Genomic DNA, 11,602 nt, shown 5'->3' with positions numbered 1-11,602 from the left:
AAAATAGGTTTTCTGCATCATTTGATTTGAGAGTGCGCCAAGTTTGGACCTGCGTCAAATATGGTGCTTCCACGGTACTGCGAAAAATGAAACTCCTAGACTTACTTACAGTTTACAATTTCATGGATCCCGGTGGACGCAACTCTCTACATCTCGATGTTCTATATCTCGATATCTCTCCCTATGTCAGTGGTTTCCTCGGTCTCGTCTATCTACATACATTTGGGCTTTCCAAATTTCGATAACCTTCCTATCTCGATGTGTTCTGGTCATATTTTGATCAGGATTCTCTCTTCAAACCATTTTTGGACAATAACAAACACATCAACAACAATAGATGACATTTGTTTTGTTGTCGTTTTTCATAGCAACGAGCTTTTTTCGAGCTAGTAGGTACCCATTTCAATTTTGCTTCCATTACTTGATCTCTTCTTATCTCGATGGTCCCTCCAATATCCAGATGTGGAGAGGCGACTATTATTTATTTATTCAGTCTAAGTCCTGTGCATTTATTTATTCAGACTAAGGCCGGATCGTTGTCGAGAACCATTTTCACCGGGTTACTGTCCGACATTCTGGCTACGTGCTCGGCCCACCGCAGTCGTCCGATTCTCGCGGTGTGATCGTTTGATGGTTCTCCAGCACATGCAATTCCTTCTAAAGCGATGTTCAATAGCAGACACAAAAGACCATCACCTTGCCGTAACCCTCTGCGCATTTCAAAGGGACCCTGAAACTCGAACTACGCACATCACCCGATCCATCGTCGACTGATCAACCGTGTCAGTTTATCCGAAAATCTGTTTTCGTGCATTAGCTGCCATAGCTGGTCCCGATCGATTGTATCATATGTGGCTTTGAAGTTGATAAATAGATGATGTACACGTTGTATTCGCGGCATTTCTGAAATACCTGACGTACGGCGAACACCTGGTCCGTGGCAGAGCATTCGCTCATGAATCCCGCTTGGTACTGCTCCACGAACTCTTTTGCGATTGGTGTCAGTCGGTGGCATAAAATTTGGGAGAGTACCTGTCGGCGGCGTTCAGCAATGTGATTGCGCGGTCGCACTTTTTGTAGATGGGACAGACGACGCCTTCCATCCACTCCTGCAGCAAAACTTCCTCCTCCCAAATGTTGGTAATGACCCAGTGCTCTTGCCAGTGCCTCACCACCGTGTTTAAATAGCTCTCCTGGTAGTTGGTCAACCCCAGGAGCTTTGTTGTTCTTCAGCCGGCCAATCTCCTCCTGCATTTCCTGGAGATCCGGTGCCGGTAAAATTATGTCCTGCGCGCATTCTCCCAGGTCCATTACCATACCGCCATCTTCGTCTGCCACATCGCCATTCAGGTGTTCTTCGTAGGATCACCTCACGCTCGTTCGTAAGAAGGTTCCCGTTTATGTCCTTACACATATCAGGCTGTGGCACGTGCCCCTTACGTGAACGGTTTAACTTCTCATAGAACTTTCGTGTGTTATTAGCGCGGTACAGTTGCTCCATCTCTTCACGGTCTCGATCTTCCTGCTGGCGCTTTTTCCTCCGGAAAATCGAGTTTTGTCTGTTCCGCGCCCGTTTATATCGTGCCTCGTTCGCCCTCGTGCGGTGTTGCAGCAATCTCGCCCATGCTGCATTCTTCTCTTCAACTAATTGCTCACATTCGCCATCATACCAGTCGTTTCTCTGATTCGGGGCCATCGTGCCTAGTGCAGCGGTTGCGGTGCTTCCAATGGCGGATAGAATATCTCTCCAGCCATCTTTAAGAGACGCTGCGCCTAGCTGCTCTTCCGTTGGGAGTGCCACTTCCAGTTGCTACGCGTATTCTTGAGCTAGTCTCCCGTCTTGTAGCCGCCCAATGCAATGTTAAGCCGGGGCGTCCGACTTCGACGCGTGTTGTACACCGTCGAGAGTTTTGAGCGCAGGCATACTGCAACGAGGTAGTGGTCGGATTCAATATTCGCACTGCGGTAAGTGCGGACGTTCGTGATGTCGGAGAAGAATTTACCGTCGATTAGAACATGGTCGATATGGTTTTCCGTTTCTTGGTTAGGTGATCTCCATGTGGCCTTGTGGATATTTTTAACTGGGAAAGAAGGTGCTTCGAACTACCATTCCGCGGGAGGCTGCGAAGTTTATGCATCGTTGGCCGTTGTCATTTGATACGGTGTGCAGACTATCCGGTCCGATGACCGGTCTATACATTTCCTCCTTTCCTACAAGTGCGTTCATGTCACCGATGACGATTTTGATGTCCCGCAATGGGCATCCATCGTATGTCTGCTCCAGCTGTGCGTAGAACGCTTCTTTCTCGTCGTCGGGTCTCCCTTCGTGTGGGCAGTGCACGTTGATGATGCTATAGTTGAAGAAACTGCCTTTTATCCTCAGCTTGCACATCCTTGCGTTGATTGGCTGCCACCCAATCACGCGTTGGCGCATCTTGCCCAGCACTATGAAGCCGGTTCCCAGCTTGTTGGTGGTGTTACTGCTTTGGAAGGTAGGTAGAAGGTAGCCGCTCGATGCCCGCTTTTCCACACTTTCTGTTCTGTCCAGCAAATCTTCTGCAGCGCTACGACGTCGAAGTTGCGTGGATGTTTTTTTCATCGTAGATTATCCTGTCGCAACCTGCGAAGCCTAGCGACTTGCAGTTCCATGTCCCAAGCTTTCAATCGTGATCCTTTAGGTCGTCGCCTAGGTCGTTGTCGATTGTATCGAGTCGTATTATCTTCTATGTCGTTCGTAATGGTTGTTTTTAAAGGCGGCTTATTGAGCCTGCGCAAGCCTCCTGTCTCGTCGGAGGGCCGTCTTGTCAGGTCCGTTCAGCGTTTAACCTAACATCAGGACTTGGGCTTGTGCACTTTGAGCGGCACACGGTCGCTTTGGCGGAGCCTACTTGCGGATGCATCCAGCTTTTTATAGAAGTTTAACAGAGCCCACTGTCAAACCCCACCACACCTTAGACAGGCACCACAACTCGTATATTTCCTGGAGAGGGATCGTCAAGCCCTTGGACAAAGTCCCTGCTGCCTACAACGCAATGCCTTAAATTGACAGAGTATGACTATTACATCTAAGTGTAGTAGCGATCGGCTTTCTCCCACACACTCAAAGGACAATATGTGACGGATTGTCGTCAGGTACCCGCCGGTAGGCAGTGGATATTTTTCCATCTTCTATCTATATAATAAAAATTAGTTGAGATTTCCTTCCTGACGATTTAACTCGCGAACGGGTTGACTTATTTACAATGTTTTTTCCTAATAGATTCGTTTTGGGACCCGCAAGGTTTGTATATACAAAAAATGGGTGAATTTAACGAGGACATGTAAAAAATCATTAGAATACAGTTTTGGGTCAACTGTTGAGGAAAACAAAGCAAACGCACGGAAATAGATCTAGAGTGCGGTGCTGCAAATAGTTCATTGTGACATTTGCTACACCCGGGCAAAGCTGGGTTTCTTTCGCTAGTATTTTATAAATATTCTATTTTCTTCTTCTTCTTCTTCTTATTGGCATTACATCCCCACACTGGGACAGAGCCGCCTCGCAGCTTAGTGTTCACTTAAGCACTTCCACAGTTACTAACTGCGAGGTCACTAAGTCAAGTCACAATTTTTGCATTCGTATATCATGAGGCTAACACGATGATACTTTTATGCCCAGGGAAATCGAAACAATTTCCAAACCTAAAATTGCCTAGACCGGCACCGGGAATTGAACCCAGCCACCCTCAGCATGGTCTTGCTTTTTAGCCACGCGTCTTACCGCACGGCTAAGGAGGGCCCACAAATATTCTATCTATCTCTAATAAAAAATACAACATTCCTTTAGGGATTCCAAAGAGAATTTTCTATAGGGATCCTCCATACTCCACGAATTCCTAGACGAATATTCCAGGAATTTGGACGAGAATGTTCCAGGGATTCCAGGGAGTTATTGTCTATTGGACATTTGCATACATGTAATGGTTACTAAGTCTTCATCTTCGTACGGTGTAGGCGGCGACGTCATAGAACCATGCGGGAAAAGACCGTCCACGATGATCTTCAACTTATGCGGACACATTTCCGCTGGCTTCACTGAACCGCTGATCTTCGATATTACTACTCGATAAGCGCTGCCCCAAGGATTAGCGTCAGCTTCTCGGCACAATTTCTTTGAGCAGTTGGAATTTCTGACTTTAATCGTTGATTCGAAACACGCTCTAGCATCACGGAAAATTATCTAACCTAATTTCAGACCCGCTAGAAGCGTCTTCTTGTTCTGAGACAGGCAATAATTTGGCCGCTGGCTGTTCATTGGCTCCAATTTTTCGACATCGTCGCATCGCAAGCCCTAGTTAGCGTTTCAATCAGTTACGGCGGGTAATGTATGACAAGGTGCTAACACTGAATTTGCTCAAAAGCGTAAAAATCTTCGGATTTGTGGATTATGTTGTCCTTAGGATAATCGGTGTGTTACTGAAAGAAATGCTGGTGGTGGAGACGATCGACGCAGTTGGAACCTGGATGAATGGATTCAAGCTGTAGCTGGCTCACTACAAAGCGAAAGCAACTGCAAAATAATCCTTGATACTAACATCATTGAGACTAAGGTAAGGAGTACCAACCTGGAGAGTTGCGCCCAAGATGAAACGTAACCGCAGGGGGTTGAACAGCGTATTTCGTATAATGGCCATTTATGAGTCGCGAGTGGGTACAGAACCATTTCGTTGAAGGCAGCTTGCGTTATCGCCGGGATGATTCCAATCTGCATAACCCCGGCAGAAAATATTTAGAGCTACCAATGGAAAGGAACCAAATGGCAGCAGGAGTGGGACTATGCGGAGAATGGAAGGTGGACCCACCGACTCACCCATTCCGTCTGGCGTGTGTTCACGTAGAGGAGGCTTCAGAGCAAGTAATATTCGAGGAAGACACGTAGAATGCGATAAGCAGAAGCGTGACCCAAATAATGTCGGAGCTGCAGCGTAGACGGAGGACGGATTAGAGAATAAGTGTCAATGCGAGGGAATATTCTGTGGAGTGAGGAGTGTTTGGCTTCGGGTCGTCAAGGTGCCAATGAACCGACAGTATTCTGCCAACCGGACCGGCCTCGGCACTCGAACAACCAACCTTCTGAAGAAAGAAGAAGGAAGCGCTTCGGATATGTGGGGCATCGCCAGTGCGGACATCAACCAGCACCGAATCTTTCGGACCACCACTGGTGACTGTTATTAAGCAGTCATTTATTACGTAACAGAATGTAATTTTACTTAATTGGAAAGAAGTCGATAAAGTGAGTGGTCCGATGAAGAGTGCAGAAAGATGGGCGGTCGAGCTGCAGCAAAAAAAGGCAGAACGTGGACACTGTTACGTCGTGGTATCGAATTACTAGCTTACTTTCGGGTGAATATTCAGATAACGCGGATTTGGGAATAAAAAAAAATTATTGGAACAAGGAAAAGCACGGTATACAACTCCAGAATTTTAATATCACAGAATGAGAGTGGCCAGTCTAGACTGCTACCTGGAAAAGTTCAAAGAAGAGATCAAAGGGATCTCTGACGAAAAAGCTGATAACGCAATAATTTGCTAACAACCAAATATTGGAAATTGCGTTCTTATCCGTGGTTTTCAAACGAGTAGGAGATAGATTCTAATTCATGATATTCTAACAAAAGTATTTGCTGAATTACAATAGACATCATATGCATAGACGAAAACAGAGACAGCAGATGCGCTTCTTTCACGAGAAAAAATGCCGCCTGAAAGACGCGGAGTTACAGAAGACGAAACAACTGTGCCATAAGCAAAAAACACGCGGGTTTTATCAGAAACTCAACACATCCCGCAAAGGTTTCGCGACGTGAGCCGAGACTCTACGATCTATTAAGTGTCACGAGAGGTTTTGATGTTGGTACTATGAAAGGTATTACAAAATGATGCAAAATAGTGAGTTGACATCAAGGAAGGAGCGCCCAACAGAGCTCTGGTCGCCACAAGTTCCTATCTGACGCTTCCACGGGTCGTCCGATGATAAAATACCGCCAGCTAAGGGTTGTGTACTTAGCTGGCAGTGCAGCCTGGGCACTGTTGTCCTTCTGACATCAGCTAGAGTGAGAAGATACACCTCGAGAGCCTGTTCACCAAAAGGTGCGGCTCAAACAGCGTCTGCCTGGTAACCAGCGGCTGATGCGTTACAATATCCAGCGATTGTCGGCGGAAGGAGTATCGGCTGAGTACCGCCAGAAGCTCGACGAACGGATAAGTGCAATCAACGTTAGTGACAACATCAACGATCTATGGGAGTCGATCCATGGAGCGGTGAGCACAACAGCACGAGAAGTGGTAGGCAATGCACAGAAGCGACCGAGGGCGGATTGGTTCGATGTGGAGTGTCAGAGAGTGACAGACGAGAAAACCGTTGCCAGATGCCGGATGTTGGTGTCGGGTACCCGATCGAATAGAGATTGGTACAAGAAAGCAAGTGCAGCCGAAAAACGAATCCACCGCATGAAGAAGAAATAATATGAAGAACAAGTGATTAGCGAGGCGCAGGAAAAAAATGGAGCAGAATGATAAGCGTAGGGATCCTACATTCAGAGATATGCAAAAGCGGCCATCTTGAGCTAATCGAGCATTGAGAACTGTCAGAATCTGAGCCAAATGAACATTGTTATTGTTGCGGATTTAGAGGTATTGCGATTGTAATGAAAAAAAAAAATACGAAAAGTTTTGTCGAATAAACAATTTGTTTTACATTGGCAAGTCAAAGTAGTCTAGTTTGTGCATGGTACTTTGTTCATTTGTATTGCAATATTATTTTAGTGATAATGCACTGTTGGACGTTAGACAACGAAATCTGAAAATGCCATTATGCGCAAAGTCATGTTCGAGCTCCAACATTTTGCGCCACGGCAAGTGCTGGCAGCGTTTGTTTACGAAAGTAACAGCGTTGCTAAATCGTCTGGAAGAGTATTCGCACATCTCTTAATATAGGATCCCTAGATAAGCGGAGGTTTTATGAGTCTGTCAATGGCGTGCGGAGAAAGACAGCGCCATCTCCCGTCATGTGCAAAGACCTACAATGGAATTTGCTGACAGATAAAACCGAAGTGGCTGCCAGATGGAAGTAACACTTCGAGACATTGTTGAATAGTGGAAGTGACGGTGCATCGGTGAACAGAATAAATATTAGCGACGATGGACAAGCTGTGCCTATACTAGACGAGGTTAGAAAAAAAAAAATGAAAAACAGTAAGGCTGCAGGGAAGGATCAGCTCCTGGCTGAACTTCTCAAACATGGCAGTGAGCGGCGTACAAAATTAAGTCCCGTATTCTGTTCAACAGATTGAGACCCCTTGAAGAGTCCTTCATCGGCAAATACCAAGCAGGTATTCGTGAGGGCCGATCAACGATGGATCAAATGTTTACCCTGAGACAAATACTTGATAAATTCCGGGAGTACAACTTGCAGACACATCATCTGTTTATTGATTTCAAGGCGGCGTACGATTCAGTCAAACGGAATGAATTATGGCAATTTATGCTAGAACATGGTTTTCAGGCGAAGCTTATACGGCTGATTCGTACAACATTGGACGGGTCGAAATCAAGCGTAAGAGTTGTGGATGAAATATCGACATCAATTGTTACCTTCGATGGATTGAAGCACGGTGATGCACTCTCGAATCTACTGTTCAATATAGCGCTCGAGGGAGCGATTAGGAGAGCTGGTGTGCAAAGAAGCGGTACCATTATCACAAGATCGCATATGCTCCTGGGATTTGCGGACGATATCGATATTATCGGTATTGATCGCTGTACCGTGGAAGAGGCTCCCTTTTTAAAAGGGAGACAGCGAGGATTGAACTCACGATCAATACCAGCAAAACGAAGTACACTGGCAATCAACGTGGGTTCATTAGAGGTGGTGGTACTAAAATGGTGCTGGATGGTGAAAAATTTGAAGTGATAGAAGAATTTGTGTATCTTGGAACATTAGTGACGTGCGATAATGATGTTACCCGCGAGGTGAAAAGGCGTATTGCAGCTGAAAATAGGGCTTATTACGGACTTCGTAACCAGCTTAACTTCCGTAGTCTGCAAACGAAGACAAAATTCGCTCTGTATACTACTCTGATTCTTCCGGTGGCTTTATACGGCCATGAAACATGGACCTTAAAGGAGGCTGATCGGAGAGCTTTCGGAGTGTTTGAGCGTAAGATGCTGCGGATACTCGGCGGTAAACAGGAGAACGGTATCTGGCGGCGTCGCATGAATCACGAGTTGTACCAGGTGTATAAAGGGCTGGATATTATTAAGCGTATACATCACGGCAGACTACGGTGGGCTGGACACGTTGTTCGTATGCCGGAAGAACGTCAAGCGAAGATAATATATAGTAGAGAACCAGGAAGAGGCCGCAGGCTTCGTGGAAGGTGGCGTACACGATGGCTTTTTGCAGTTGAAGAGGACCTAAGGGCGCTCAATGTTCAGGGCGACTGGAAGCTATTAACCCAGGTTCGAGTCCAGTGGAGAAGGATACTTCATTCGGCGTAGGTTCATCGAAGAAGTGTATCCCATCAAGTATCAAGTAAGTATTATGAAAGGTATTACAAAGCAGGAAGGGAACGAGCCTAGCATTGAACCTATGACTTCTTGTTCATACGGCAGATGCAGTAGTAATTAACCCACCGATTATGTTAGCCCCTTTAAAAATACATGGGACCAAAACCCATTAGAAAAGATTGGAGGTATGAGGCTACCTTTACCATGGTGATTTTCTGGTTCCATTCCGTAGGCGTGAGGATGAGTTTACATACGTTTTGATCACTTTGAACTAGGCGCTGTCTTATTTCATGAAAGAATCTAGAATTGCAGTGCTCGATGGCTTACGACGCTTGAACAGTGTGATAAAATTCTTATCTAAGAACCATTTCTCACCTCGAGCATGGGTCTGCATGCAAATCGCTTGCATGATTGATAAATAATGTTTATGTTGGTCTTCCGTACTTCGCTCGGTCAGCATAAGTCGTGCTTCTACGCCCCGCTCTGCAACACTTCAGTGGATTATCATCACCGTCGCCGTCGTGGCCGTCCAGTTCGGTGCATACCGCTACTCGCAGCGTCGCTGGTCTACATGGCATCGCCTTCCGCTCTCTCATCAACTTAGGACCAGGAGATAGCTGGAGGTAGCGCTTTGAATGTGTTTTCAGTATTATTCGATGGTCTTTTCGTTATTTTCTTTTGAATAGTGATGACGATGACCGAAGACGATGAGCAGAAGAGAGAGAGTGATTCATTCAAGCATTCGCTCTTACACTTGCGCTGCGGCGGCTTTCCTCGTCCTCCGGTGAGTTTTGGGTGTTTGGCTCGTTTCGTCCGCTCGGTGCAATCCAACCAAGCGTCGTCGTTCGCTCGACTCATTCAAGGTTTGCCATTCGAAGAGAGCGGTCCGGATTTTTTGCAGCGCGCGACAGGTCCATAGTATTTTCCTTTTTCTGTGTACATTCACAACCACAACAGTCATCAATTTATTATTATCATCATTATCGTTCGACGGTTGTTGATGTTGTTTTCACGCTCATTCAATCATCATCAGCATCAGTAGTAGCAGCAGGCAGTGTGTAGCGGCAATAGCAACAATCCAGTCGCCAACCAGCTAATAGCGCTTTGCTCTTGTTGCATACTCACAGACTGCCTGAATGAGGAGGCACTTGTGCATGAGGCCGCCCCGCTTGGCTATAGTTTTGATTCCGCGGCGGCGGAGCTCACTTGATATCAACGCGCGAGAGAGATAGAAACAACGGAGGGAATTCCGTGAGTGTCGTCCTTTGCTGCTTCGCGTAATTTTCTCCCGTCGTGTCAATTGTGCTTGCGTGCGTGTCCCAAAGTTTTTTCTTCTTTGAGTTGCCGCTTCCTCTTTGTGTGATTCCGGTAGCGGGTGGGTGGTGAAGTTAGTGGTGTGGGACACTCCTCCAGGAAGGACCTAGTAGGAAAAAGTTGATTACAGAGACAAAGGACATTGAGTGCTTGAGCAGTGTGAAGGGATGCGTCGCTTATGCAAATGGGAGCAAGGAATTTCTGCTCGAGCGTGAAAATCCAAATTTATATGAAGTGTAAAAACAAGTGAGTTGGCGCGCAGTTTGGGGAGGTTGTGCAGAAGGTGAAAGGCGAAGCAGAATCATTTAGCTGAAGCATTCGCAGCCGTCGCCGTCTTGGTCGTCATCGCAACAACATCGAGCTGACTTTGTCGTCAGTCAGTGGGGCGGGCGGTGTGCGAATTTGGGTGACGACGAAGAGCAACAGAGCGCCAACCAAGTGGAGAAGAATGGTGACCGTCTGCTGCCGCCGCTGCCTTTCTGTAAGTGTTGTGTCCACCGCAGCGTAAACGGTGCGTGTATGTGTGCTGGGGGTGAGGGGTGGTGGTCTTTCGAAAGCTACGGGCAGCGTAGCCACCGCCAAAGTCATCATCAAGCTGCATGCTTAATCTGCCAACGACTAGACTTGACCACCTTCGATAACTTTGCACATGTCTTTGATTTACATGATTATGTATTTTTGCTTGATGATTTCTTATGCTTTAGATTGCATTCATTGCCGTGATTTGCTGTTTGAATTTGGATTTTTTTTTCCGTTTTTAGTTAAGTTTGTTGTTTCTGATATAAAAATAACTCCATAACTGTTAAATATATTTCACAATAACCTATGATATTACTTTAAAAGATACCTAACTATAGTCACCCGTCATCTTCATCAAGAACGAATACAAAACAAAACGACTTTTCATTAATCATTATCGATTATTTCTTATTTTGTTTTGAAATATCTAATTAACATAAAAAGTCTATCGAAACTTTATTGGTAGAATGTTTTACCAAAAATATCAAAGAAGAATAAGTATTAACTGATCGTCTTCAGTATTTCGAATTTAGAAACATGAAAAGTCAAGCGCGAGTCAAATCGAAACAAGAACATTTTCATGTTTTAGATTCGTAAGAATGTCAATGGATTGATCATTTGAGCAAATAATCCTCAGCATTTTGGGCGTTTTTTACTCTAATATGCTTTTTACTCCATAAAAATAAGCTTTCATCCTAACGGTTAGTACTTGGACGAAAGCTTATAAATATTTCTATCAGCTAAGGGTGTTAAAACTCTTATTGCATCTCATTGCAAAACAAAGAAATACAGCACCAATTTTGGCAATTTTGTCGCTTCTTTTTGTAAACAAGCTGGAAAAAATCACAAAAATAAGAAACTAATCAAATTGCTTTCCATTGCTTTGTTTTTGATGGGATGAACATCGGAGCCGTGAGGTGAATTCCAGGAGCAGTTCCTCTATTAGCTTTCGTGCAAATACTAACTTGTACGATGAAAGCTTATTTTTATTAAGTGAGAAAAGGAAAAAAAGTCACCCAAAATGCTGGGAATTACTTATTTACGCAGTTGTTTAAACTGTGATAAGCTTTTGTTACAACCTGTAAGCCTTTATTAAGGCATTTATAAGAGCTCTACTTATTATTTCCCATGTAGTGTCTATATTTGCTACCTAGTAACACCTCAGACGAATTTGAGTAATAAAAAATTGAAATATCAATTTGAGAACAGTTTTTTATGAACA

At 45.1% G+C, this 11,602-nt stretch overlaps 1 protein-coding gene across 2 annotated transcripts in view; it reads left to right on the top strand.

The window, feature by feature from the left end:
- The first annotated feature begins 9,413 nt into the window (after positions 1-9,413).
- The window catches only part of LOC134218309 (uncharacterized), a 131,875-nt gene continuing 129,686 nt past the window's right edge, over positions 9,414-11,602 (top strand). Inside the window, exon 1 of one of the 2 annotated variants that reach the window (XM_062697248.1) lies at positions 9,414-9,458. The gene's annotated coding sequence lies outside the window, so the exon portion shown is untranslated. Of the gene's footprint in view, positions 10,343-11,602 lie in introns of both variants that reach the window. The other variant, XM_062697247.1, reaches the window with a different exon arrangement.

This window comes from Armigeres subalbatus, chromosome 2, assembly GCF_024139115.2.
Source record: "Armigeres subalbatus isolate Guangzhou_Male chromosome 2, GZ_Asu_2, whole genome shotgun sequence".
NCBI classification, from domain to species: Eukaryota; Metazoa; Arthropoda; class Insecta; order Diptera; family Culicidae; genus Armigeres; species Armigeres subalbatus.
The sequence above is the reverse complement of the archived record's forward strand: the minus strand, read 5'-3'. Positions and strand labels throughout refer to the sequence as shown.